Source organism: Palaemon carinicauda, chromosome 9 (assembly GCF_036898095.1).
Source record: "Palaemon carinicauda isolate YSFRI2023 chromosome 9, ASM3689809v2, whole genome shotgun sequence".
In the NCBI taxonomy this organism is placed as follows: domain Eukaryota; kingdom Metazoa; phylum Arthropoda; class Malacostraca; order Decapoda; family Palaemonidae; genus Palaemon; species Palaemon carinicauda.
In genome coordinates this window covers 69,302,841-69,330,493 of record NC_090733.1, presented here as the reverse complement: position 1 = coordinate 69,330,493, position 27,653 = coordinate 69,302,841, and the positions used below count along the sequence as shown (strand labels likewise).

General features: G+C 41.8%; 1 protein-coding gene across 2 annotated transcripts in view; it reads left to right on the top strand.

Moving 5' to 3' along the window:
• p115 (General vesicular transport factor p115) overlaps nucleotides 1–27,653 on the top strand; it is a 764,785-nt gene that overhangs the window by 408,551 nt on the left and 328,581 nt on the right. The gene's annotated exons all lie outside the window — the stretch shown is intronic.

The window sequence follows — 27,653 nt, the reverse complement described above, 5'->3', positions numbered from 1 at the left end:
TTATGTTGTGAAAAATACCTCGCAAATATTCAATTGGAGTCTTTTCATTAAAATTTTGGACAATTCTAAGAATGCAGGTTTTAGTATCCCTGTACTTCTTCAGTTTTGCTGGTGGTGCACTGCCTGCTATAAGCGATTCCAAATAACAGTCTCTACCTTTTTTAACTTTTTTGAGTGCATTGATGAACTTCCATAGGGTTGGATGTTCCATTCCTAATTCAAGCTGTATTTATCTGTTCGCTGCTTCAGCGTGGTTGTTGGTTTTGTCTTGACCATTCAATATTCGGGCATATAAATTCCACAATTCCATCTGGAAGAGTGGTGCGCGTCTGCTATTTCCACGCCTGTTCAACCTTCCTATATAATTATCTTCGAGCCAATTCAAGATTTGTGTATGTTCTATGGATAATTCATCTGCTAAGGCATCAATTTAAGAATCTATATGTTCAGTTGGTAAAAAGGCAAGTGTCAGTATCATCTTTACTTGCTAAGAAAATTGGGCGTTGTTATTATAGCGAGAACTTGGACCTAAAGCAGCAATGTGCTTCTGCATATTTTGACTCGGGTGAAAGAAGCACCCTCTTACTTAGTCTGGAAAAATTTCCTTGATTGCAAGAAATGCTGCAATTTCAAAATCACATACAATCGAATTCGGGTTTACGGTTGGTTCACATTCTTTTATCATTTCAAATAGTCTTGAATATGTAACTTTCTGCTTCTTGGGTAAAGAAGCATAAAGTACTGGAATGACACCTCCGCATTTTTGAGCCATTACAATATACAGTACACCTAAGAAAATAGCGTGGGTGCAATCTTAAAGGTCCCATTAAGATACCAAACATCTGATGATACCGGATGTTGCACCCTACTACTTCTACCAAATAATGGATTTTGAGCGAAGCGAAAAATCTATTTTTTGGTGAGGTAGCCATGTCGTCGTGATGGAAGTTCCTTCAAAGGTAGCTTCCTAGGTTTATTTGACTACAGTGATATATCCCAGAGAATTTACCAAAGGTATCCAGAACTCTAACTCCTGGAGCGAATATCCCTTAAAATTTTACAAAGGGATATCGCGTAATATCAGAGGACGTATTCTTGACACGTCTCATGGCTATCTACGCCCCCAATAGAGCTTTCACTTCGAGGGGAAAGAGAGGCAAGAATATGGAGAGTCGTTAAAGAGACAACGCTCTCGACGCTCCTACTGCTCTGCAAATAGTGCGCCAATTCGCCACCGCGAGGCGCCACCAAGTCATTCTTTGTAGCTTTGTAGGTGTTGCAGATACAGTACCATAGGGAGGGATTCATTATCCTTTTGTTAAAAAGAGGGTGGGTCCATCAGGACAACATGGCTACCTCACCCAAAAATAGATTTTTCGCTTCGCTCAAAATCCGTTTTTTGGGCTCAGGCCATGTCGTCGTGATGGAAGTTTACCAGAGCATTAATGTATCTGTGGATTTTCAATAGTGCCGTTCATCTCGAGCTATATCTTTCCTTTTGGTCTTTAGACCTAGAGACACTTGATGTTACCGTTATACATCAATCAGCTGATCATGAAATATGTCAGTGCTTCCTGCCCCCTACAGGGAAGAGTCTGGGTAGACTCGAGGAAAAAACCCGAGGATTGTGAGTTCAAGGAACAATCTAGCAGACAGTTCGTATATTAGTGTCATCATATACGTAAAGCATAGTCTGTATTAGGATGGTATTGGTCTGGACAAGTTACTGTACCTCCCAGGTCTGTCGATAAAGAGACGGACAGGTTTACAGTATATACGTGTAGGAAACCTTAACCAGTAAAATGAACAGTCTAGTACAATAAGATCTTACCTGTTTGCTTGGAACAATATGAATCTTAGTTCCGATATTTACTTAAATATCAAAAAGAGTCAAGGATGCTCTGACTTATACATACACTGGAATATTTGGGGCGAAAGAGACGCAAAGATTCGTTCTATTGTTTATTACAAAAATAGAAATCATGGTTGTATTCAATTACAATGTATGCTGAATAAATCTGCATAAAACATAAACAGTAATAACAGAAATAAATAGGGTTCACCTGAAAAGGAAACATTAGCCACTCTAAGGGAAATATGAAAATTTCACTATACATTCTGTTGTTACTAGGAGCACTGTGCATATAAGAATGCCTGGCACTTGTGTCAGTCTATTATGCTTAATGTCACCTGTGTAGGGAGAACAGTCTATAGTGTCATCACTTAAACACAAAACTCAGCATGATATGCCTTACGAGTCTATCATGTACACCCTTCACTATAAGTCCCAAATAGTGCACTGTTCTTCGCAGTAATCAAGCAGCGGGTTTTATTACACTGCCCGCCGTCACCACATGAAATTTAATTTCTTGTAATTGCTTTGCGTAGTGCTTGAAGAAGACCCTCGAGGACTTTCATCCAGTATAAGCACGAAGGCTTTCAAACGACATCTTTTGGAAGAAATTTAGAGACGAGGCAACTTTTCTCGGATCATGACCTGCGGGTGTACTGTCTGGATCCGCTCTGCGAATAAAATAGGTGATTTTCGCCCTTATCTGTTTCAAGGATAACGATGAACCGGAAGTCTCTCCCCTGAAAAGCTGACCTCCCTTAAAGTCTGAAGTTCTACGAAGATAGACCTTTAGGCATTCCACTGGGCAGAGGGATGCTTCTTCCTTCAGAGGTCAGATTCTCCAGGGACCCCATTTCTTAGTGGGCAGCTCGTTCTTGGCGAGAAACCTCGGGTCTGGAAAGAGGTTCAGTTCTCCATTGTCTGTGAACTGAATGTGGCCATCATCCCTCGAGAGGGCCACTATTTCGCTAACTCTGGCTCCCAAGGCTAATGCAAATAAGAATATCACCTTCTGAGTCAAGTCTTTCAGCGAGCAATCCTCATTGTTCAGGGTTGATGCTAAATGAAGAACTTTGTCCAAAGACAATGAAATGGGCTTAGGAGGAGCTGCGGGCCGAAGGTTAGCGTAGGCTTTAGGGATCTTGTTGAAGATTTTGTTGGAAAAGTCTACCTGGAAGGCGTAAAGCATTGGTCTGGCCAGGGCAGTTTTACATGTAGTAATCGTATTGGCTGCTAAACCTTGTTCATGAAGATGGATGAAGAAGGACAATCAGAAATCCGTAGAAATCTCCTTAGGTTTCTTCGCCTTGACAAAGGCCACCCACTTCTTCCAGAAAGACTCATATTGTCTTCTTGTTGACTTTGACTTGTATTCTTCTAGGAAGTTAATACTGTCCCTAGAAATCCCGAACCGTTTCCTGACCGCTAAGGCGAGAAAATCATGAGATGAAGGTTCTGGGTTTTCACTGATAAAGCTGAGATAGTCAATTTCTGCACTTGCTGAGTCAGAACTGGGTCCGGGAACGGGATCAGTTTCAGGCGTAGTTCCGTTACCAGGGGGAACCAAACGCTGTTGGGCCACTTGTGGGCCACTATTGCTGCTGTCCCCCGAAAGGATCTCAGTTTGTTGAGGACTTTCAGCAGAAGGTTGGTTGGAGGGAATAGGTAGATCTTGGACCATCTGTTCCAATCTATGGACATCGCATCCATTGCTTCCGCTAGAGGATCCTCGTACGGGGCTACATACCGGGGTAGCTTCTTCTTGTCGTTCGTTGCGAAGAGGTCTATCTGCAGTCCTGGGACTTTGCGTAAGATGAAGGAGAACGATCTTGCATCTAGGGACCATTCTGACTATCGGTTTGGTCCTGGATAGAGCGTCCGCTGTCACATTGCGGAACCCTTGAAGGTGGACTGCTGACAAGTGCCATCTCTTCTTCTCCGCTAGGCGGAGGATGGCTAGTATCACTTGGTTTATGTGAGGCGATCTCGAGCCCTGTCGGTTTAGGCATCTCATTATGACTTCGCTGTCTAGAACCAGACGGATGTGGATTGAGCAGCGGAGTTTCAGTTTCTTTAGGGAAAGAAAAACTGCCATGGCTTCCAGGAAATTGATGTGGAAGGTTTTGAAGAGGGGAGACCAGGTTCCATGGACTTTCCGATGATGAGAGTGACCTCCCCACCCCTCTTTCGAGGCATCCGTGTGAACGGTGACTGACGGTGGAGGTGGTTGTAAGGGAACCTTGTTCTTTAGGTTTTTGGCCTCCGACCATGGCTTGAGTTGGGATCGCAGACGATTTGGTATCGGTCTTTGTTGATCTCTTATAGCGTTTGATGCGTATTTTCTCCAGACTCCTGATGCATCTTTTAATTGTGCTCTCAATACTGGATCTGTCACTGAGGCGAACTGGAGAGACCCCAACACACTCTCCTGTTGCCTTCTTGATATCTTTATGGACCGAAGAAGGCTTTTGACAGATCCTGCTATCTCTTTCCTTTTCTTTGATGGAATGGAAAGGCAGTGCGACTGCAAGTTCCAGTGGACGCCCAGCCACTGAAACTTTTGAGCTGGAGACAGTCGAGATTTTTCCAAGTTGATCTTGAATCCCAAGTGTTCCAGGAACTGGATCACTTCCTTGGAGGCTTGCCTGCACTCTTTAGGCGTAGTTGATGAATGATTGCATTCGCAAGCTTGGTGAATACCCTTGGAGCTATGTTTAGTCCGAAGGGCATGGCTCTGAAAACATACTGTCTTCTTTGTAGTTTGAATCCCAGGTAGGGGGAAACTTGACGGCTGATTGGAACGTGCCAGTACGCATCTGTCATGTCTATAGAGACTGTGTATGACCTTTTGGGCACCAGGGTCCTGATGTGTTGAAGCGTCAGCATTTTGAACTTGTAGTTCACTATCCCAATCATAAGGGCTATGGAAGGCAGTCCAAGGGAGGACTGAAGAACACTCTAAAGAATATGAGGGTACCCGCCGGCAGCCGGCAGACGGGGAACCTCAGGCCAGTCCTACAATAACCCTTAGGGTCAATGTAGAACAACGGCCAGGAGGGTGTTGGTTCATTCAACACGAAAGAGATAGAGGGGAGGGGGTAGGTGTCCTACAGGTAAGGTAATGCCCGAAGGCACTACTTAACCTAAGGGATTCTGGTCTCATGGAGTAACCTCAGGTAGGAGAAATCATTTCCCCAGGTTGGGTTAGTCAAGTGAGAGGGCGTCCGTAGGATACCATCTCACAGGAGAACAGAATCTCGTGCCAGAGACCTTAGGCAGTGAAGAAATCATTTCTTCGGTCTAAGGTCTACCAGCACAGGACCGTCTGCTAGGCCAAGGAAGGGGGAATTGTCATACAAAACCCCCAAGTATGGTCTAGGGAGGTCTAGCCTCCATTAAGAGCAGCTTAACCTGACATGGGAAATCATTTCGCCAAGACAGGAAGATGCCTAACACAGACTGATACTCTGATGTTCCGTTCTAAACTCTAAACTGACTCAGTGGTTAGGAGAAAGAAAACGGAACGTCTCAGTAAAACTTTGCCAGAACTCGGTTCATAGCAAGGAAAACTGAGAATAGCCTAGGCTAATCAGAGGGAAGGGGGATTGCTCTTAAATCTCCTAGGAGATTAGTATCGACTTAAAAGGTATTGGAGGTGTTAGTCTGCCCTTAAAAGACAATACAAGAGCAATGAGGACATGTATGAAAGTATACTAAAGCCCCTAGGCTAGTAGCCTAGGAGCATGACCGAAACTCTCTGTATACTATCTTGGAAGAGGAAAGCATAATTAAGTAATATTATAAATGTGTAAAATATTGCCTGTGCTTCAGTAAAACTTTGCCAGAACTCGGTTCATAGCAAGGAAAACTGAGAATAGCCTAGGCTAATCAGAGGGAAGGGGGATTGCTCTTAAATCTCCTAGGAGATTAGTATCGACTTAAAAGGTATTGGAGGTGTTAGTCTGCCCTTAAAAGACAATACAAGAGCAATGAGGACATGTATGAAAGTATACTAAAGCCCCTAGGCTAGTAGCCTAGGAGCATGACCGAAACTCTCTGTATACTATCTTGGAAGAGGAAAGCATAATTAAGTAATATTATAAATGTGTAAAATATTGCCTGTGCTTCAATAAAACTTTACCAGGAAGGTTATATCATGCATGAAGTATGTAGGTGCCTAGGCTAGGAAGCCTAGCACTCGTGAGGCTCGAAATAAATAGCCAAATCCACGACAACAATGACATAATATAAGAATCCCTAGTTAAATTTGTAAGTAGCTAAAGTTATTAAAGCGAATAATGCCGGGAAAGGGTCGTTCTGGCTAACTGAATGTACAGAAAGAACGACCGCGTCCATGACCCCATCCGGCTGGCAACAGCTCTTGTTACGTTAATTACGATCTCAATCGAAAAGCAAAACTGGCAAGAGCTTACATGCACACAAAATAAAGATATTACTTAACTTTCCAGAAGCTGATGAGGCTGGTGAAGACATCATAGCATCCAAAAACTCCAAAATAGCTAGAGAGAACACGGGATAACACCGGTCAAACGAAGCTACGATAGAAAGAATGACTTGGTGGCGCCTCGCGGTGGCGAATTGGCGCACTATTTGCAGAGCAGTAGGAGCGTCGAGAGTGTTGTCTCTTTAACGACTCTCCTTCTCCCTCTCTTTCCCCTCGAAGTGAAAGCTCTACTGGGGGCGTAGATAGCCATGAGACGTGTCAAGAATACGTCCTCTGATATTACGCGATATCCCTTCGTAAAATTTTAAGGGATATTCGCTCCAGGAGTTAGAGTTCTGGATACCTTTGGTAAATTCTCTGGGATATATCACTGTAGTCAAATATACCTTGGAAGCTACCTTTGAAGGAACTTCCATCACGACGACATGGCCTGAGCCCAAAAAATAAGATTCTATCTGCACCAGGACCGCTGTCTTTTAATAAAAATCTTCCCTCAGAGTTGCTTCTGATTCGTAGGTTGAATATTCATCCAGGATTGCTAACTGATGAAGGTCAACTGGGTTTGGCGGAGGAGCACTAATTTGATTCCGTTTCCGTCAAATAGTTTTCTTTAAAGCAGACGAACTCGGTTATGATCCTTGTACCGTTCGGGGAATATTAATCAAAACTTAATTAATCATTGCATTTGGGTTTTCCATCGTCTTTTCAGCTCGGGTTTTAATTTTTGTAGTAGTCCTTTCTACTTCTACTTTTACAGGGGAAGATTCATGGGTGTGAGTATTTAAGATTTTTGCTACGATTCCAAATCTTGTATGTATTCTTGCTTTGCATCTGCCGAGCTGTTTACACCTCCAAAACATCAGATCGGTGTCGGTTTTACTGGTTTTATCAAAAATGAACAAATATCCATTATGACAAAACTTTTCCTTGCCTCTGACTTAAAACTGGCTCCATTGTAATGGGTATATTGGAAGAATGTAAAACTGAAAGTGGTGCTTCCAAAGGTTAATATTTACTAACGTTTTTAGATCCAGAATATAAGAATATAGGGGTGTGAGTGTTTTGGAAAGCAAAGGTTTTCCATAATATAGAACGACTTCCGGTTGTTTGAAAATATTTACCCTTTTTAAAAAAGAGTGTGTGTATTTGGTCCGACGATGAGTTGGACCGGCGATGATTTAGCCCTGCGTTGAGTTAGGCTGGGGATGAGTTGGTGGCGATGAGTTGTCCCATTTTGTTCTAGGCAACCTTTCATTGAACTGTTTGCCTCCAATGTCCCTATCCAATTTTCCAACCGTAAAGGTGCATTGGATATCTTCCTAACTGTCCGAGTCATAAGGAAGGGCTAGGGAGACAGGTTTGCACTCTTAGCACTGGCAATGGTCTGCCTTCCATGACTGCCTTTTTCACAGCCTCTAAACTTTTTGAGGCGAAGGGAAAAACAGTATCTTTGAGAGCAACAAAGATGGCTTGATTTCTGCCAAAAGCAAAAATTTGAGTTTGGGTAAATTCGGCCATCTTAAGCTTCTTTACCAATAAAAACTGAGCCTTGTTGTGGTTCAGGATGATAGACTCCTTAGGGATAGTATCATTTCTAGTGGACACTTCCGAGTTTAGCCTTACATAGCAGTAAGGATAATTATCAATAGAAGGGTAGAATTGTAAGTCGGAGGTACCCCTCACTCAGAGCCATACGATCTGCATAGTGCCAAGGATTCTTAGCTGAGCAATCTGGCAGGCTCGATGCTGGTGGAGCCTTAGACTTAGGTGCCTGTTGAAAAGCCTCTTATCTTTACCTCTAAAGACGCTTGAGCTCGTTTATGTTTGGCATGTATGTTTACCGTGAATGCCTTCATGGATTTCATAAACTCCAAGTGACCAGGGAACAAAGGTGTACTTTGCGTAGGAACGGTAGTAGAAGTGGAGGCACAGGTGGTAGATACAGGAATGGAGGATTGAGCCAAAGAAGTACTGGGCACTGTACTTACCCAATGGACATCTAGGAAATCATTAGAGGTCTTCGTGGTCAGCAGGATCCTCTCCCTCACTGACGTCACAGAAGAGGTCGTCGACATGTGGGCGGCCTCTAGGCTCATCACTTGAAGAGCATCCCGAACTTCATCATACGCATGAGCCAATTGTACCAGCGAGAGTTGTACCTTCGGTGTCTGGTGACCAAAAACAGTAGTCTTTGGAGGTCCTCGAGTACCATGGAAGGAAGGTTAGGGGCACCTTGTTGAGAGCTCTTCTGAAAGCCTTAAACCCAATGTCTAATGTTCTTCTGACCTTACGCTTTCTCGTCCTGGGAGACATTGGTAGCGTGGAAATCAACATAAATGAGGTCCTTGCACACGCTGCAGTTGGAAGGTTCCCAGATGGCAAAGAACCCTTTGGAAACATGACAGTGGGCATACTTCCAGCAAGTCTTGTGGTCACAAGGCAACTTGACCCGCCTGGTGCAGGTTACCGTCGAACACTCCATGTCTTCAGTAACCTGTAAAGATAGAACATTTTCAGTGAGTGCAATTAGTGTATCAAAAAATTTCCATATCCTATAGTAATTAGGAATAACATATATTAGAATAGAAATTTCCTTAATTTATTTTAAAAAGATTTTCTACTACACTAGCTACGGTTACAGGTACACTACAGTGAACGCCCATGCCAAACAGCTCAGAATTCTTTAAGGACTCTTTAAATAGTGTGGTAGAATAGGGTGAAAGGTTCACATCAGTGGAACACCATTACCCCCAAAGTTAGTCTATTAGACAACCTAATGTGGTAAATTCACATACCATCCTGGCTAAGCCGGCAGCGGCTGCCCTCAAGGCGGCAGCTATTCCTAGCAACCATGGCTTTATGATCTGACCTTTCATTACCCATAGGATTATCTACTCAACACGGCAGTTGCATTGTCAAGTCGGCAAGAAAGTGGATGATCCTCTATAGAAACAGACCACGGGCAAGGGGAAAGGTAAAGGTTAATGGAAGGCAGTAGATAAATGAATCTGCCAAAAAACTAGTTGTTAACATTAAATCATGAGGAAGGGGAGTAACCCTTTAAAATAATGATGGCTTTACAAGACGGCCAGGACACCGAGAATTCATAAATTCAAGGGAGATCCTAACAACTAGGAGGAATCCAATCGACCAACTGTAGAGGAGAATGTTCCTCAGATATGGAGGAAAAAGATGCAGGTGACTAGCCTAAGGCTGCAGCTAAGGCAGCAGAGGGGTGGGGGTACCCCCTTATCTTACTTATATTCAAGGCTAGAAGAATTCAAGCTGATAGGACTGGAAATATGGCCAAATGGTAATACATCGGCTGGGAACCTTCCGACCAGGCAAATGGAGTCAAGACTCCGCAGCACGAGATACATAGCCTAGGATGAGAACCTGCTGTCGGAGACTAGGCAACTACTAAGGTGGCAGAGGAGAACCCCACGGGGTTCTAGATCTCTGCCTAGATAGGGTTAGACCATAAGAAAGCCACTTTGTAGGCAAGCCAATGGTGGCCTCTACGGCAGCAGAGAGAATTAATCCAGGGAAGGAATAATATCTCGCCTACCCAGGGCTAACCTAGATAGCCCACAAGCTATCCTGCCCATCTATATAGCAACTAAGGACACAGCAGCCACCAGGGAACTGGACTGGAAGAGAACAATGTTCCAAAGCAAGTAGACGGACTAGCCAAGCAAAAAAAAGGAGGGAAGGGGAAGGAAGGGAGGCTTAGAAAATGGTGAGGTGGCAGGACACGAAGGCCTAACTGTAGTATTAGAACTAATATGTCGTTCCAAGGGGTCTGCAGTAAGTAGGCACAAAGAACAAGTCCTCACAAACGGCTGCCAGCGTACCAAAAACTAAGTAAGGAATCCTAGTAAATGGGTAAGGTGACACGAAAGGAAGGTCTACCTGTCTGCATTAGAACAAGGTTGGTTGCATTCTAGGGATCAACAGAGTCCCCATAACCCGTGCTGCCTGGTCAAACACCAAGGATAAGTAGATAAGTGAAATACTGTCACCCTAGGACAACTGTAAAACACCATCCACTGCTCTCAGAAGGACCTTCTGTGCTGCAGCTCCCCGCTATGATGTATCGATAGCAAGGGAGGATGGGCGGCCTCACGAAAACCATAAGGTTACTTGGTAGAAGGTGAGGGTGCATATGTACACAAATACCAGTCATGGCCGACTGCTAAGAAGTAGAGTTAGCCTAAGTCAAGACTGATAGAATACAAACATTCAAAAAATAGTAAATGGTATAAACCATAATCATACCACAGTTGTGAAAAAATATTTTAAAAATTCTTACAAGGCTATAAAAGATTTTACTATGCAATTCTGAGCGATTTGGATACATGAGCTGCCGGCTTCGGCTATGCGATGGCCGCGGGCAAATAATGCACGCACAGCGCAAAACTACAATGATGGAGATGCGAAATTCACCAACACAATAGGAAATGGTTCTTAACCACCAACACAATAGGAAATGGTTCTTAACTTAGTCGATGAGGAAGAAGCAGAGGCATCCTTGATCTCAAAATCACTCAAAAAGCTATGAAAACACGCAGAAAACTCCATAGCAAAACCGTCAAGATGGCGCTGCTAGAAGAAATGGAGAACCAGAGAACATGTTTTCAGCACACTGGGATCAGAGTTGTAATGGCTTTCTCGACCGGGTATCCAATCCTATCCCATATCCTTCGAGACAAGGTTAACTCTTAGGGGAAGGATAGCCGTGGCTTGTTTTAAACACGTCCTTGTTTCATACACGATACCTCTCGAGATATTTGCTCCAGTGGATAGAATCCTGTTTTACCTCTTCAGGTAAAATTCTCTGGTATATCACTCTCGGAAATATTACAAGTACAGTAGAAAGATGCCTTTTGATGAACTTCCATCAGGACAGCATGGCTCGAGCTCAAAATAATCTATTTTAAGGTTACAAATAAATTTTATTTTTTAATGTAGTACAGAAGAAAGTAATCTAAATTTATGAACAAATATGCATACATATTGTAAATGTATATGTTAATAAATTGTCATGTTTACACTATATCATGGGCTTTGTGAATGTGGTTTGTTCCAAGACAGTATAAGATAAGATGATTTTGTAAAGTTAGACAACAAATGAAGTTAAGTTTTTCTTTTACAATAGTATAAAATAAACTTGGTTGTTGAATTTACCAGTGTTTGCATTCAATTTGTTTGTTTACATCGCATACGTTGATGGCTGTAGATTGTCAGCATCAAGAGCTGATTCTGACTGATGATGATGATGTTCGATACACTTTTTAATAAGAAATTGGTCGAGAGCTCAGTAAACTGTACTCTCTTTTCTTCAAGGATTATATAATACGTAGCAAAATTATATCAACAATACTTTTTTTAATTAATTTTCAGCGTAATTGCTAAAGCTTCGTATCGACTGACAAAATCGAATAACGTGTTTTAAGGCTAGCCTATGATCCAACCTAGACTTCAGTAAAGTATGAGTTTATTTTGTGTGTAATATTTAACTGACACTTTTTAAGGAATAAAATATTCTGTTAAATCTGTTGTGTGCGTATTATAAGAGAGAGAGAGAGAGAGATTTGAAGTTCTGGCTATTCCAAGTATTTTCTATTTTGTATGTACAGTAAAGAAATTGCCACGTTGAGTGGTGTTGTACCTTTTCAACTCCAATTTGTATCCGTTATATCTGGACTGATTTTTGCTAAGCGCAAATAGATTGTTGTAAAATACATTTGTTATTCCTTTAAGAATTTTGAATGCCTTTATTAACTGTCCCCTTAAGCCGGCCATACACGTAGAGGACTGGCCGTGCGGTTTGTCCTTAAGGACTGGAGTGACGCTCCAATCCTGTGACAAATGCCCACACACTACGGACTAGCCTGCTTAGTTCAAGAGGATTGGGCACCCAGGATAGGCCCACATGGTTACATTTTTCATACTTGTTAACTAAATTTGGTACGTTACCAGGTACATGCATACATATACCAAAGGCACTTCCCTCAATTTTGGGGGGTAGCCGACATCAACAAGAAACAAAACAAAAAAGGGGACCTCTACTCTCTACGTTCCTCCAGCCTAACCAGGAACTCAGCCGAGTTCAGCTGGTACTGCTAGGGTGCCACAGCCCAACTTCCCACATTTCCACCACAGATGAAGCTTTATACTGCTGAGTCCCCTACTGCTGCTACCTCCGCGGTCATCTAAGGCACCGGAGGAAGCAGCAGGACCTACCGGAACTGCGTCACAATCGCTCGCCATTCATTCCTATTTCTAGCACGCTCTCTTGCCTCTCTCACATCTATCCTCCTATCACCCAGAGCTTTCTTCACACCATCCATCCACCCAAACCTTGGCCTTCCTCTTGTACTTCTCCCATCAACTGTTGCATTCATCACCTTCTTTAGCAGACAGCCATTTTTCATTCTCTCAACATGACCAAACCACCTCAACACATTCATATCCACTCTAGCCGCTAACTCATTTCTTACACCCGTTCTCACCCTCACCACTTCGTTCCTAACCCTATCTACTCGAGATACACCAGCCATACTCCTCAGACACTTCATCTCAAACACATTCAATTTCTGTCTCTCCATCACTTTCATTCCCCACAACTCCGATCCATACATCACAGTTGGTACAATCACTTTCTCATATAGAACTCTCTTTACATTCATGCCCAACCCTCTATTTTTTACTACTCCCTTAACTGCCCCCAACACTTTGCAACCTTCATTGACTCTCTGACGTACATCTGCTTCCACTCCACCATTTGCTGCAACAACAGACCCCAAGTACTTAAACTGATCCACCTCCTCCAAGTAATTCTCCATTCAACATGACATTCAACCTTGCACCACCTTCCCTTCTCGTACATCTCATAACCTTACTCTTACCCACATTAACTCTCAACTTCCTTCTCTCACACACCCTTCCAAATTCTGTTACTAGTCGGTCAAGCTTCTCTTCTGTGTCTGCTACCAGTACAGTATCATCCGTAAACAACAACTGATTTACCTCCCATTCATGATCATTCTCGCCTTCCAGTTTTAATCCTCGTCCAAGCCTCGAGCATTCACCTCTCTCATCACTCCATCAACATACAAGTTAAACAACCACGGCGACATCACACATCCCTGTCTCAGCCCCACTCTCACCGGAAACCAATCGCTCACTTCATTTCCTATTTAACACATGCTTTACTACCTTTTTAGAAACTTTTCACTGCTTGCAACAACCTTCCACCAACTCCACATAACCTCATCACATTCCACATTGCTTCCCTATCAACTCTATCATATGCTTTCTCCAGATCCATAAACGCAACATACACCTCCTTACCTTTTGCTAAATATTTCTCGCATATCTGCCTAACTGTAAAAATCTGATTCATACAACCCCTACCTCTTCTAAAACCACCCTGTACTTCCAAGATTGCATTCTCTGTTTTATCCTTAATCCTATTAATCAGTACTCTACCATACACTTTTCCAACTACACTCAACAAACTAATACCTCTTGAATTACCACACTCATGCACATCTCCCTTACCCTTATATAGTGGTACAATACATGCACAGACCCAATCTACTGGTACCATTGACAACACAAAACACATTAAACAATCTCACCAACCATTCAAGTACAGTCACACCCCCCTTCCTTCAACATCTCAGCTTTCACACCATCCATACCAGATGCTTTTCCTACTCTCGTTTCATCTAGTGCTCTCCTCACTTCCTCTATTGTAATCTCTCTCTCATTCTCATCTCCCATCAGTGGCACCTCAACACCTGGAACAGCAATTATATCTGCCTCCCTATTATCCTCAACATTCAGCAAACTTTCAAAATATTCCGCCCACCTTTTCCTTGCCTCCTCTCCTTTTAACAACCTTCCATTTCCATCTTTCACTGTCTCTTCAATTCTTGCGCCGGCCTTCCTTACTCTCTTCACTTCTTTCCAAAACTACTTCTTATTCTCTTCATATGACTGACCCAGTCCCTGACCCCACCTCAGGTCAGCTGCCCTCTTTGCCTCACGTACCTTGCGCTTTACTTCCACCTTTTTCTCTCTATATTTTTCATACTTCTCTATACTATTACTCTGCAGCCATTCTTCAAAAGCCCTCTTTTTCTCTTCCACTTTTACCTTCACTCCTTCATTCCACCATTCACTGCCCTTCCTCATGCTGCCTCCAACAACCTTCTTGCCACATACATCACTTGCAATCCCAACAAAATTTTCTTTTGCTAACTTCCACTCCTCCTCTAAATTACCAGTTTCTCTTACTCTCACCTCGTCATATGCCATTTTCAACCTTTCCTGATATTTACTTTTTACCCCCGGTTTTATTAGCTCTTCAACCCTCACTAGCTCCCTTTTACATCCACCTACTCTATTCCCCCATTCTTTTGCTACAACTAATTTGCCTTTCACCAAAAAATGATCAGATATACCGTTAGCCATACCCCTAAATACGTGCACGTCTTTCAATCTTCCAAACATTCTTTTAGTTATCAACACGTAATCCATTAATGCCCTTTCTACTACTCTTCCATTTGCCACTCTTACCCATGTATACTTATTTTTATCTTTCTTTTTAAAAAAGCTAGCACTTATTACCATCTCTTGTTCAACACACATATCTACCAGTCTCTCACCACTCTCATTTTCACCTGGTACGCCATACTTCCCAATGACACCTTCTACCTCTCCAGCGCCCACTCTAGCATTTAAGTCACCCATGACAACAACATAATTCCTTCTACCCAGTCCTTCTACACACCTAGTTAATTCATTCCAGAACTCATTCCGCTCTTCTTCACTTTTCTCACTACCTGGCTCATACGCACTGACAAACGCCCAACATTCCCTACCCAACCTAACCCTTACCCACATTAACCTATATGATATCTCCTTCCATTCCACTACTTTACCTGTCATCCATTCACTCAGCAATAAAGCCACACCCTCTCTCGCTCTTCCCCTTTCAATCCCAGACACTCTACCAGACATTTCACCAAACATCACTTCACCCTTTCCTTTCATCTTTGTCTCACATAAGGCCAATACATCCATCCTTCTACTTCTAAACATACTTCCAATCTCACATCTTTTACTCTCTATCGTACTACATCCACGCACATTCAAACACCCCAAAACTAGAGTGCGGGGAGCAGTCACTCTCCCCCCAGCTCTATCTCTTTGTTGCTGTCTCACAGGATTTTTTATACAGGAGAGGGGGTTCCCAGCCCCCTCGTCCCGTCCCTTTTAGTCGCCTCTTACGACACGCAGGGATAACGTTGGCGCTATTCTAATTGTTTTATGCTCCCGCGGCCACAGGTATCAAGTACATTTGGTAGCCTACATCTAATTTTGAAAATGCCAAATTTTGTTACTTTTTACTTTCTTTATTTTTTATATAGTATAAATCTATGAAATCTGACTTGAAATAATCATATGAAGGAACGTGATTGGCATTCTCTGTCGTCTTCTACGTGGTGGGGATTTTTCCGCTATGGTGTTAATGTACTTATTTCTCTTGAAGTCATTATAGCATTACCTTTTCCGTTTATCCCCATTAATCCGAGAGTCCAAGTGTCTCCTGGGAGGAATATACTAAATAGATTTTTAGACCTTTCTGGAGATTATCTCATGCTGAAGCACCACTGCACTTTTAATTAGGCATATTTGTTTTTGCGTTAATTTATTGAAAATTGAAAAAGATTGCATTTATATAGGCAGAGAGATATACATAAGTTAACAGAATTATCAGTAGCTACTTAATTTATCCTCTTTCCATATTTTACACCTTCGTTTTTTTTCCTATGAAGAGAATTCATAAAACTTAATAAGAATATAAATTTTTTTCCTTTTGTTTCAGTATGTTTATTATCAGAATACAAGATACTATTGCACGAATAAGGCAGAATACTGTGTGGTTTTAAAGATAAAATATACTATGAAAAAGGAGAAGATATTTAAGGAAATCCTAACTTGGTGAAGTAAAATGTGAGGGGAAAACCTAAAATAAAGAGCAATGAAATGCATAATATTACAAACTTGTGAAATGCAATAAGTTTATCTTTATAATATAAAATGTGCTGCGATCAAGGGACGAAATATGGAATACTGTACGTGTCAAAATAGGAGAGTCAACCCCATCAGCATGCTAGACCGTACCCACACGCACGAGACTTGCAGGCCATACTGCCAATCGCGACGGGATTGTTCTGTCCGGTCAAACATGCTGACAGGATAAGAGGACAGGCTAGTCGCTCCGGGTTTGTCCTGTTTACCCCCATGCATGGTAAGGATTAGCGCGAACATGCCAATCGCGATCAAATCAGCGTGCCAATCCTCTGCATGTATGGCCTGCTTTAGTCGTCGTGTTTGTAGATCAAATAAGTTTAAACGTTCCATCCTCCATCTATATCCAAATGGCCTTAGTGTTGGAACTAATTTGTAACCTAGCTTGTACTGCTTCCAGTCTATCTATATCCTTTTGAATACTTGGAGCCTAGAATTGGACTCCATATTCTACATGGGGTCTTACTAGTGATATGTACAGTTGTAGTACAGTGTCTTTGTTTCTGTATTTGAATTGTCTCTTTATGTAGCCTATCAGTTTCTGTGGTTTCTTTAAAGCTTTTATGGTCTGTCTAGTGACCATCAAATCCTTGCTGATAATAATACCGAGATCTTGCTCCTGGTCCACACTTTCTATTTCATTACCCAGCTGCGAGTAATCTGATTGTGGGTTACTATAACCTATATGCATGATTTTACATTTCCCACAGTTGAAAGGCATTTACCATTTTCTGGACCATTCTCCTAGCTTCATTAGATCCCCTCTTAAGACTTCTACATTTGAATTTGCAGCATTTATGCGTAGTTTGGTGTCAACGGCAAATTTGGCTATTTTACTAGTTAATCCTAAATTTATGTCGTTAATGTAGATCAGAAATAGCAGTGGACCAAGGACGGATCCTTGAGGTACTCTACTTGTAACAGCTGCCCATTCTGAAGCTTCTCCATTGGTTACAACTCTCTGTTTTCTGTTTATTAGCCAATCTTTGATACATTCAGCTAGCTTGTCAATGATGCCTAGTGCTCTAATTTTGTCCATTAATTTTTTATGATGATCTTTGTCAAAAGCCTTTTGAAAGTCTAGGTATATGATGTCTATTGCCCTGCTTTTTTCATAAATGATAAACATGTTGTGGGAAAATTCTAAAAGATTTGTCACATATGATCTCTTTTGCCTGAAACCAGGTTGGCTGTCTATCAGAAGATGGTTTTTTCCATATGTTCTATTATTGAATCTACTATAATTGATTAAAAAAATTTGCAGGGCACTTAAGTTGGACACACTGGTCTTAATTTGCCAGGTTATTCTTTTGGCCCCTTCTTGTAGATTGGCGGAACATTGTCTAATTCCACCCTTTTGGTGCCTTTCTTTTGTTGGCTGTCTTTCAGAACATTGTCTAATTCCACCCTTTTGGTGCCTTTCTTTTGTTGGCTTTCTTTCGGAATATTTTGTTAAAGTGTGGGGTTATCTCTTCTTTTAGTTCTACAGTATAATCTCTCTTGGATGAATATCATCTGGACTTAGTGCCTTAGACTTACTGCCTCCTTTTATTTTTATAGACATCATCCATTGTAAAAGTGATTCTATTTTCTGGTTGTGGCCCTTCATATTTGATAGTTGGTTTGGGGAGGGTTGTTGATTCTTCCCTAGTGAATACAGTTGTGAAATATCCATTCATCAGTTCAGCTTTTTTCCAAATCATTTGTTATAAGAATACCTTCCGAGTTTCCTAATGAGCTAATGTTGATTTTGATTGGTTTTCTACTGTTTACATATGGAAAATATTCTTTTGGGTTTTCTTTATTTGCTGAAGCCACTTTTTTTATTCATTGATCTTGGCCTTTCTAACTAGTTTATCTACTTTTCGGTTTAACTTCTTGTGCTCGGAAATTCCAGGAATTGAAAGCTGTGGACCCATTGATTTTTGTTTCCTGTCTCTACTTATTATTGCATTGACTATTTCTTAGTTGAACCACTTACGTTGTGGAATTCTATTTGGTAGAATTTTTCTTTGTAGTATACATTTAGCCTTTTTTTTCTTTATATAATTCTACAAAAGAGTTCCATTGCGTATCGATGTTCCCTGTTTTGTCGTATTTTAAATTCTCGGTGTATTCCTTCAATTTTATCCTGTTACTACATCTGTAGTCTAGCCTTTTTTATAATTTTCCTTTCTTTTATATGAGGAATATTTACCCGAAACCTAACTATTCTGTGAGTTACTTTTGCCAATATTTTTGCCTACTGAAACACTGGATAATAAATTTTCTTCTGTTGTTAGTACAATATCTAGTATGTTGTTTCCCCTGGTTGTTTTATTGACCCACTGATGGAGGAATTCATTGTTGAGAAATTCTAGCAGTCTATGTCCCTCTGTGATTTTCTGTTGACGATCTAGAAACTGAAAAGGACCATTCTGTGGATGTTAAAAAAACAGGTAATTCGAGCGACATAATGAAACTGCGAATCCTTCATGTTACTCAAACCCCAATAGATACTAATTATGATGAGCTATATAAAGCATTTAAGACTTATGGAATGATATTGGAGATAAGAATGAAACTTCAAGGTGATGAAGCATTTAATACCATAAGTAATATTATGCATGTTAAAATTAATCATTTTAATATTTTAGTAATTTTATTTTTAATAATTTTCAATATTATACAATATTATAAGGTTATAAGGTACCAACAGACTTGGATGTATACAGGCCTGCCAACTGTTATGAAAAAGATGTTGATGTAGACAAACCCTCCCAAAGAAAGCCAAAACCACCAATGTGGCTTGTTGCAGAGCCTAAAAGGAGTACAGAGAATCATTTAGAATTTTTTAGATTTATACAGAAAAAAGTAGGAACCATTGCTCCAGGTGATATATCCCTCTTTGGAAAAAATAATTTTCAATATTAAACTTAGCCGGTGATCATATAAGCTGCAACTCTGTTGCTCGACAGAAAAACCTACGGTCAAAATACGCCAGCGATCGCTATGCAGGTGGGGGTGTACATCAACAGCGCCATCTGTCGAGCAGGTACTTAGTACTCCAAGTAAACAAAGAACCAATTTTCTCTCTGTCGGGCTACCGGCAAGACCTACTAATACGCTGTCACTAACTGTATTTGTTTTCACAACTATTTGGTGAAGTACACTATTCTAGTTTTGAGCTTTCGCTATGCAGGTGTTTTATCTTCATCTCAAAACTTGAACTCGTTTTGGATAGAGTTAATTAGGGTGACAAAGAGAGTATAGACTCTCTTTCACTTTTAAATGGCCGACCCTTCCCTTAGACGGAAGTGTGTTTAGGTTTTTAGTAATTTTGCTTAACACGTTATAGATCGATCTATATATTTTATATCTCTCCGCCTTTATTAGGCCTCTTCGATTAACTTTCCATTTATTATAAACATATAAAGATAATTTTTATGTTTTGTTTATATGCGACCTTTCCTGATAGTAGGCGGTCCTAACTTGGAACCAAAGTTAATCAACGTTGAGCCCGTTATATCGTATTTAGCCTTTAAAGAATTTAAAACTTTTTAAATTTAATGTTTTATGAAAGAATTTCTTTGATAGTCTTCGTACTGTTTTCAAAGATGAACTAACGTTTAGTTTTTTATACTACGCAGTTGTTGACGTTCAGGACGTTCAACATGCGCTCTATCGTTACGATAGAGAGAGAGTGTATCACGGTTTCACTTTGCAGTAAGAGTAAATCGATTCTGACGTTTTGTTCATTCTTTCTTAGCTTAATGTTTTAAATTCTAATTTAAAGAAACTTTTTATTTGGAAAACCTTTCAGTTTTTTCCTTTAGTCAAATAACATGTTTTTTTGACGATATATAATTGGGCTCTTCTCTTAGGTGCAAAATCAATAGAGAAAGAGAGAGAGAGAGATAGAGACGGAAGGAGAGAGAGGAGAGAAAACGTTCCGTTCAAGCGGGTAACGTTTTTCTCGTGTTACTCTCGTCCCTAGTCGCTGTACGGGGAAGAAGGTAAAACGTTTCTAGGGTTTTATTCTTGTCCCCAGGCTATGTGCGGTGAGAGATTGTAAACGTAGTTTATTTGAACTAGTGTTTAGTCTCTTTCCCAGCCACTGAATTTTTTATCTTTATATATGTTTTCTGTTTTTTGCTAGTATTAATGAGCTGCATTATACGACTGATTTTGCAATTACTACCTTTTAATGAGGGTAGAATTGCGTGTTTCAGGTAGAAATCAGTAAAAGTTTCGATTTCAGTGAAATAAGTGCAAAACAGAAAATCGAAGTGATAAAGTGATATGCGCAAAGTGTTACAGTGTTGCGTCCGAGGGTTCGTCTGTTCGTGCCTGTCGTTCACCTAGTCCGGGACCTCTTGCAAGCTCCCAAGCCCAGGGGAGAAGTAATGTCGAACGACTTATGGGTTCGTCAGGCCTTGATCAACGAACAGACGTTTCCCTCCGTGGTTTCGGGCGTATCTACCCAAGATCGCCCCACCCACACAAAGACGAGAGAGCCCATTTATTTCTCGTCTGCGGAAGAGGTTTCTCGTAAGAAACCATGGACCAAGGTCTCGCAGCTTATTAAGCGCAAGTCGGTCCCTTCCGCGCAAGTCCAACGGCCCAGTTGTAGCCACTGGGTCAGTTCGGACTCGCTGCAGTCTTCCGACGACTGCTCACCTCCTAAGAGAGGCAAAGCGGTACCGCATCAGGCAGTCACACTGTCTGTTGCCGCACCTGCTCCTGTAGACCCTAAGTGGTCTTTGCTGCAGACCATGCAGTCTCAGTTAACGTCATTGATGCGGGACTTTCGTGCGGAGAAGGTTGACACTGCACCAACCTCTAGCCTACAACCAACACGGTTGTGCGTCCTGTGGACGCTGAGGCGACCTTCTGCCGCACTCCAGCTGAGAGAGTCCCGCCACCCATGCGTTCCAGTGTACCCTGCCAGCCGCATGTTGACGTTCAGTAACGCACGGAACCTTCCGTTGACGTTCGCGAGGTACAACAACAGTCTAAGTTGTTTTGTTTTGACGCGGTGCGTCAACCTCCGCATTCTAGAGTTGTTTTGACTGCTCAGTATAGACAGTCAAAGCAGTCTCGAGTGAACACTGTATGTCCTCACGCACCTGTTGTGGTTGACAGTTCAGTTGTTGACAGTTCACAGACTGTCAAGCAGTTACATGACGTTGCCTTCTGGTCTGCTACTAATGCACCAGTGAGAGACTCACTGAGATAACCTAGCTTTTATCGGACAAGGTTCCTGTAGATGAGAAAGTGCTGTTCTCCCTCCTACTGATATTCCCTTGAGGACTCTGTCATTTGGAGAGGAGCCTTAAGCTGCTTAGCCTCCTATGGACTTTAATTAAATCATGATGATTTTTTAAGGATCTTCGTCCGGATCTTGTAACTGCTGCTCCTCGTTCGCCTAAACGTCAGAACTTACACTAGGCCTAGCTACTTCGAAGCCGTTGTTTTTAAGCTAGTGCTCTCTCGCTCTCCTAGAGAGCGTTACGTTGGCTAGGCGACTGGTTTTTGCACCAGGAGGAGTTTTAGGGATACAGCCTTTGATTTCCCTTCTTTTAAACTGGCTTATAGAGCGAGAGTCTGATAGGACACGAGAGAAGTTCTCGGCTTGGGAGTTCATGCCTCTGCCCAGATAGACTTCTCAATTCTGGTAGACTCGCCCTGGCGCCTAGCCAGGAGACGCTCCAAGTTGTTTACAGGTCAACTTCTTAACTTTTGTCGAGCCTTTGAAGTTTTGCTGTACTATTATGTCACACATAAGAAGGCTTTCAGGGATGGTAAATGGTTCCGCCTCAGTCACTAACCCCGTCTGTTGCCACACCTGCTCCCGTAGACCCTAAATGGGCTTTGCTGCAAGACATGCAGTCCAAGCTTGCGTCCTTGATAGAGGACTTAAATGCGGAGAAGAACCTTCTGGCCAACAACCTTCCAACCGGTTGGTTGTGCGCCCTGTTGACGCTGAGGTAACCTACTCGCGTCTGCCAGTTGAGGTGGTTCCTCCTTCTGGCCAACAACCTTCCAACCGGTCGGTTGTGCGCCCTGTTGACGCTGAGGTAACCTACTCGCGTCTGCCAGTTGAGGTGGTTCCTCCACCGATGCGACCCAGTGTGGGTTGCCAGTCGCACGTTGACGTTAAGCGACGCTCGGAGGTGGTTGTTGACGTTCAGGACGTTCAACAACCAGCAGAGGTGACTTGTTGTGACGCAGTGCGTCAACCTCAGCAACCCGGTAGGGTGTTGACTGCACAACCCAGACAGTCTAGACAGTTTCGGGTTGACGCTGTACTTCCTCGCGCACCCATGGTTGTTGACAGTTCACAGACTGTGCAGCAGTTCCATGATATTGCGTCCGGCTCCGTCACGCATCCACCAATGCGACCGGATTCAGCGAGTCAGACGTTGCCCACTCCGTTGCCGTTTCCTCATCAGTTTCGGATGAGGAACCCTCTGATGAGGACGTTGCTGAACAAGACGATCAGCCCCCAGCCCTGCTATCCATCCAGAAGATGCTGAAGAAGGAACGCTGCCCAGTCAGGCTGTGGATGAGTCTGGTAGGGACACTGTCATCCGTGGATCAATTTGTGTCACTAGGAAGACTACACCTCCGTCCTCTTCTATACCATCTAGCTTTTCACTGGAAAAAGGACAAGACGCTAGAAGCGGTCTCGATCCCGGTTTCTGGAAAGATAAAGTCTTGTCTGACTTGGTGAAAGGACTATATCAACCTTAGAGAGGGTCTTCCCCTGACTGTTCAGACTCCCAACCACGTTCTCTTCTCGGACGCATCGGACGTAGGCTGGGGTGCGACATTAGACGGTAGGGAATGCTCGGGATTATGGAACTCGAGTCAAAGGACAATGCATTTCAACTGCAAGGAGCTACTGGCAGTACGTCTGACCTGGAAAAGCTTCAGGTCTCTCCTTCAAGGCAAAGTGGTGGAGGTGAACTCGGACAACACCACGGCTTTGGCGTACATCTCCAAGCAAGGAGGGACCTACTCTCTGACATTGTACGAGATCGCAAGGGACCTCCTCACCTGGTCAAAAGGTCTAGACATATCACTAGTAACGAGGTTCATCCAAAGCAACTTGAATGTCATGGCAGATTGTCTCAGTCGGAAGGGACAAATAATTCCAACAGAATGGACCCTCCACAAGGATGTATGCAAGAGACTTTGGGCCACCTGGGGCCAGCCAACCATAGATCTCTTCGCAACCTCGATGACCAAGAGGCTCCCAATATTTTGCTCACCAATCCCGGACCCAGCAGCAGTTCATATAGATGCCTTTCTACTAGATTGGTCACATCTAGATCTATATGCATTCCCTCCGTTCAAGATTGTCAACAAGGTACTGCAGAAGTTCGCTTCTCACGAAGGGACAAGGTTGACGCTAGTTGCTTCCCTCTGGCCCGCGAGAGAATGGTTCACCGAGGTACTTCGATGGCTAGTAGACGTTCCCAGAACACTTCCCCTAAGGGTGGACCTTCTACGTCAGCCACGCGTAAAGAAGGTACACCAAGGCCTCCACGCTCTTCGTCTGACTGCCTTCAGACTATCGAAAGACTCTCGAGAGCTAGAGGCTTTTCGAAGGAGGCAGCCAGAGCGATTGCTAGAGCAAGGAGAACATCCACCCTTAGAGTCTACCAATCGAAGTGGGAAATCTTCCGAAACTGGTGCAAGTCAGTATCCGTATCCTCGACCAGTACCTCTGTAACTCAAATAGCTGACTTCCTCTTATATCTGAGGAAAGAACGATCTCTTTCAGCTCCCACTATCAAGGGTTACAGAAGCATGTTGGCATCAGTCTTCCGTCACAGAGGCTTAGATCTTTCCAACAATAAAGATCTACAGGACCTCCTTAAGTCTTTTGAGACCACGAAGGAGCGTCGTTTGGTTACACCTGGTTGGAATTTAGACGTGGTACTAAGATTCCTTATGTCAGACAGGTTCGAACCGCTACAATCAGCCTCCCTGAAAGATCTCACCTTAAAGACTCTTTTCCTGGTATGCTTAGCCACAGCTAAAAGAGTCAGTGAGATTCATGCCTTCAGCAAGAACATCGGATTCTCATCCGAAACGGCTACATGTTCTACAACTTGGTTTTCTAGCCCAACACGAGCTGCCTTCTCGGCCTTGGCCAATATCGTTCGATATTCCAAACTTATCGTATGGTTGGAAATGAACTAGAAAGAGTCTTATGTCCTGTAAGAGCTCTTAAGTTCTATTTAAAAACCTTTACGAGGCCCGTCTGAAGCTTTATGGTGTTCAGTTAAGAATCCATCTTTGCCTATGTCAAAGAATGCTTTATCCTATTTTATCAGACTGTTAATACGAGAAGCTCATTCCCATCTGAATGAGGAAGACCAAGCTTTGCTGAAGGTAAGGACACACGAAGTTAGAGCTGTCGCAACTTCCGTGGCCTTTAAACAAAATAGATCTCTGCAAAGTATAATCGACGCAACCTATTGGAAAAGCAAATCAGTGTTCGCGTCCTTTTATCTTAAGAATGTCCAGTCTCTTTACGAGAACTGCTACACTCTGGGACCATTCGTAGCAACGAGTGCAGTAGTGGGTGAGGGCTCAACCACTACAATTCCCTAATTCCATAACCTTTTTAATCTTTCTCTTGAAATGTTTTATTATTGTTTTTGGGTTGTCCGGAAGGCTAAGAAGCCTTTCGCATCCTACTTGATTTGGCGGGTGGTCAAAGTCATTTCTTGAGAAGCGCCTAGATTAGAGGTTTTGATGAGGTCCTTTAGTATGGGTTGCAACCCTTGATACTTCAGATCCTAGGGGTCGCTCAGCATCCTAAGAGGATCGCGAGGCTCCGTAAGGAAGACGTACTTAAAAAAGCAGAGTAATTGTTCAAGTCGACTTCCTTACCAGGTACTTATTTATTTTATGTTTGTTATTTTGAATAACTGCTAAAATGAAATACAAAATACTTAGCTCATAATAATGTAAACATGTAATGCTGGTCTCTACCCACCCCCCTGGGTGTGAATCAGCTTATATGATCACCGGCTAAGTTTAATATTGAAAAATGTTATTTTTATTAATAAAATAAATTTTTGAATATACTTACCCGGTGATCATATATTAAAGGACCCTCCCTTCCTTCCCAATAGAGACCCAGTGGACCGAGGAGAAAATTGGTTCTTTGTTTACTTGGAGTACTAAGTACCTGCTCGACAGATGGCGCTGTTGATGTACACCCCCACCTGCATAGCGATCGCTGGCGTATTTTGACCGTAGGTTTTTCTGTCGAGCAACAGAGTTGCAGCTTATATGATCACTGGGTAAGTATATTCAAAAATTTATTTTATTAATAAAAATAACATATTTTAGATGTAATTCTCGACAGCAAATTCACTTTAGAGAAACACATGAGGTCTCTGCCTTCTTCAGTTCTGGCTTATTAAGGAAGTCTTCTAAGATTTCCGGTGATCAATCTATTCTGAAGAAGTGTTTTAATTCTTTCATTCTACCTAGTTTTGAGTATTGTTCTCCTGTCTTGTCTTCAGCTGCTGATTCTCATCTTAAGTTGTTGGACAGTAATTTTCGGTCTATTAAATTTCTTGTTCCTGCTTTAGATATTAATCTCTGGTCCCTTCGTTCAATTAGCTAGTTATGCTCGTTGCATAAGATTTTTCATAATTCTGATCATCCATTACATTTAGATCTTCCCAGACAGTTCCATCCTGTTCGTAATACCAGGCATGCAGTTAATTCTAATAGTCAGGCCTTCTCCATCATGAAGCTCATTACTTCACAGTATTCTAGAAGTTGTATTCCAGTTGTGTCCAAGTTGTGGAGTGATCTTCCTCATCGGGTAGTTGAATCGGTAGAACTTAAAAAATTGAAACTTACAGCAAAGGTTTTTATGTTGAACAGGCTGACATAGTTTTTTTTTGTAGTTTATATATGAAATGTCTGTTTTGACAACGTTACTTTTGAAATTTTTAATTTTATTGTTCAATATTTTTCATTTCGTTTATTTATTTCCTTATTCCCTTCCCTAGCTGGGCTATTTTTCCATGTTGGAGCCCTTGTGCTTATCTGATCTTGCTTTTCCAACTAGGGTTACAGCTTAGCTAGTAATAATGATAGTAATAATTGGTGAGTGGTTTTTTTATTATTGTGCTAATAGGTGAAGTATAACAGTTCAATTTTGATGGGTTCCAGCACACACACATGTGTCTGGGAATGAGGAGGCATATTTATTGGGAAAGAATGCTGCAGCCAAGTTGCTATCAAGAAAGTCTTATTGTAAAACTTTTTGTTGTATAATTATTGGCAGCATTGGAATAGTCTAGAGGGAAATAAGATGAGAGAAACAACAAATAAGATGAGAGAAACAACAAATGTCATATCTCCTTGATGCCCCATGTGAGAGACTACTCTTTGTCATCTTTGCATTAGTCATTTTAGGTATTTTTATATATATTCCAGAAGCAGGTCTTCTGAAAGCTATTTAAATTTATAAGGACATCTTCACTTGAATTTCCTTTTATTCTTTATTTATAACTAACAATATCGGCATTAATGACCTTCGATATCAGGGTGCTAGAAAACTCTAAATCAATTAATCATTCATCCAGACACAGGAGCTTGGAATAGATGCTGAAATTTATCCATATGGTAGTATGGAAGTTTTATTTTCCTAGTATGTTGTATGGTTGTGGTTAGTGTTGTCTTTTTGAAATGTTGGTTCCTAAGGATTGTTCAGTTATCATATCTTTTTATTTAACTGCAACATATGTAGTTTGCCAGCGCTTTCAAGTTTTGTGAAATGTCTCCAATTGAAGCTCTCCCAATTATGATTTCTCACTTTTCAAAGCAATCAGAAATTGGTAAAAAATCACGCCTGAAGGCTATTCAGTAGGAATTCAGAGAAGGGACTGTGACAAATACAGCCAAAAGTACCTACATGACTGGGGGTGGTAACAAAAGAGAGCTATGAATGTAAATGACTGGAAATAATACAATAGACTCACATTTTTGACAAAAGATTGAATTTTAAGGAAGGAAAATGACAAAAGCAGTAATGTAGAATGACAAATGGTAGTAAAGTATCTCAATATCAACATATTAGCATCTGCAGCTCCAAACAAATCCTTTATTGCTTCAGATACAATAAATGTTAGTCATGTGCTCAAAGAACTTAACTCTTTAAACATATTATGGAAGTTAAAATTAGAAACTTATTCTCTGTATTAATGG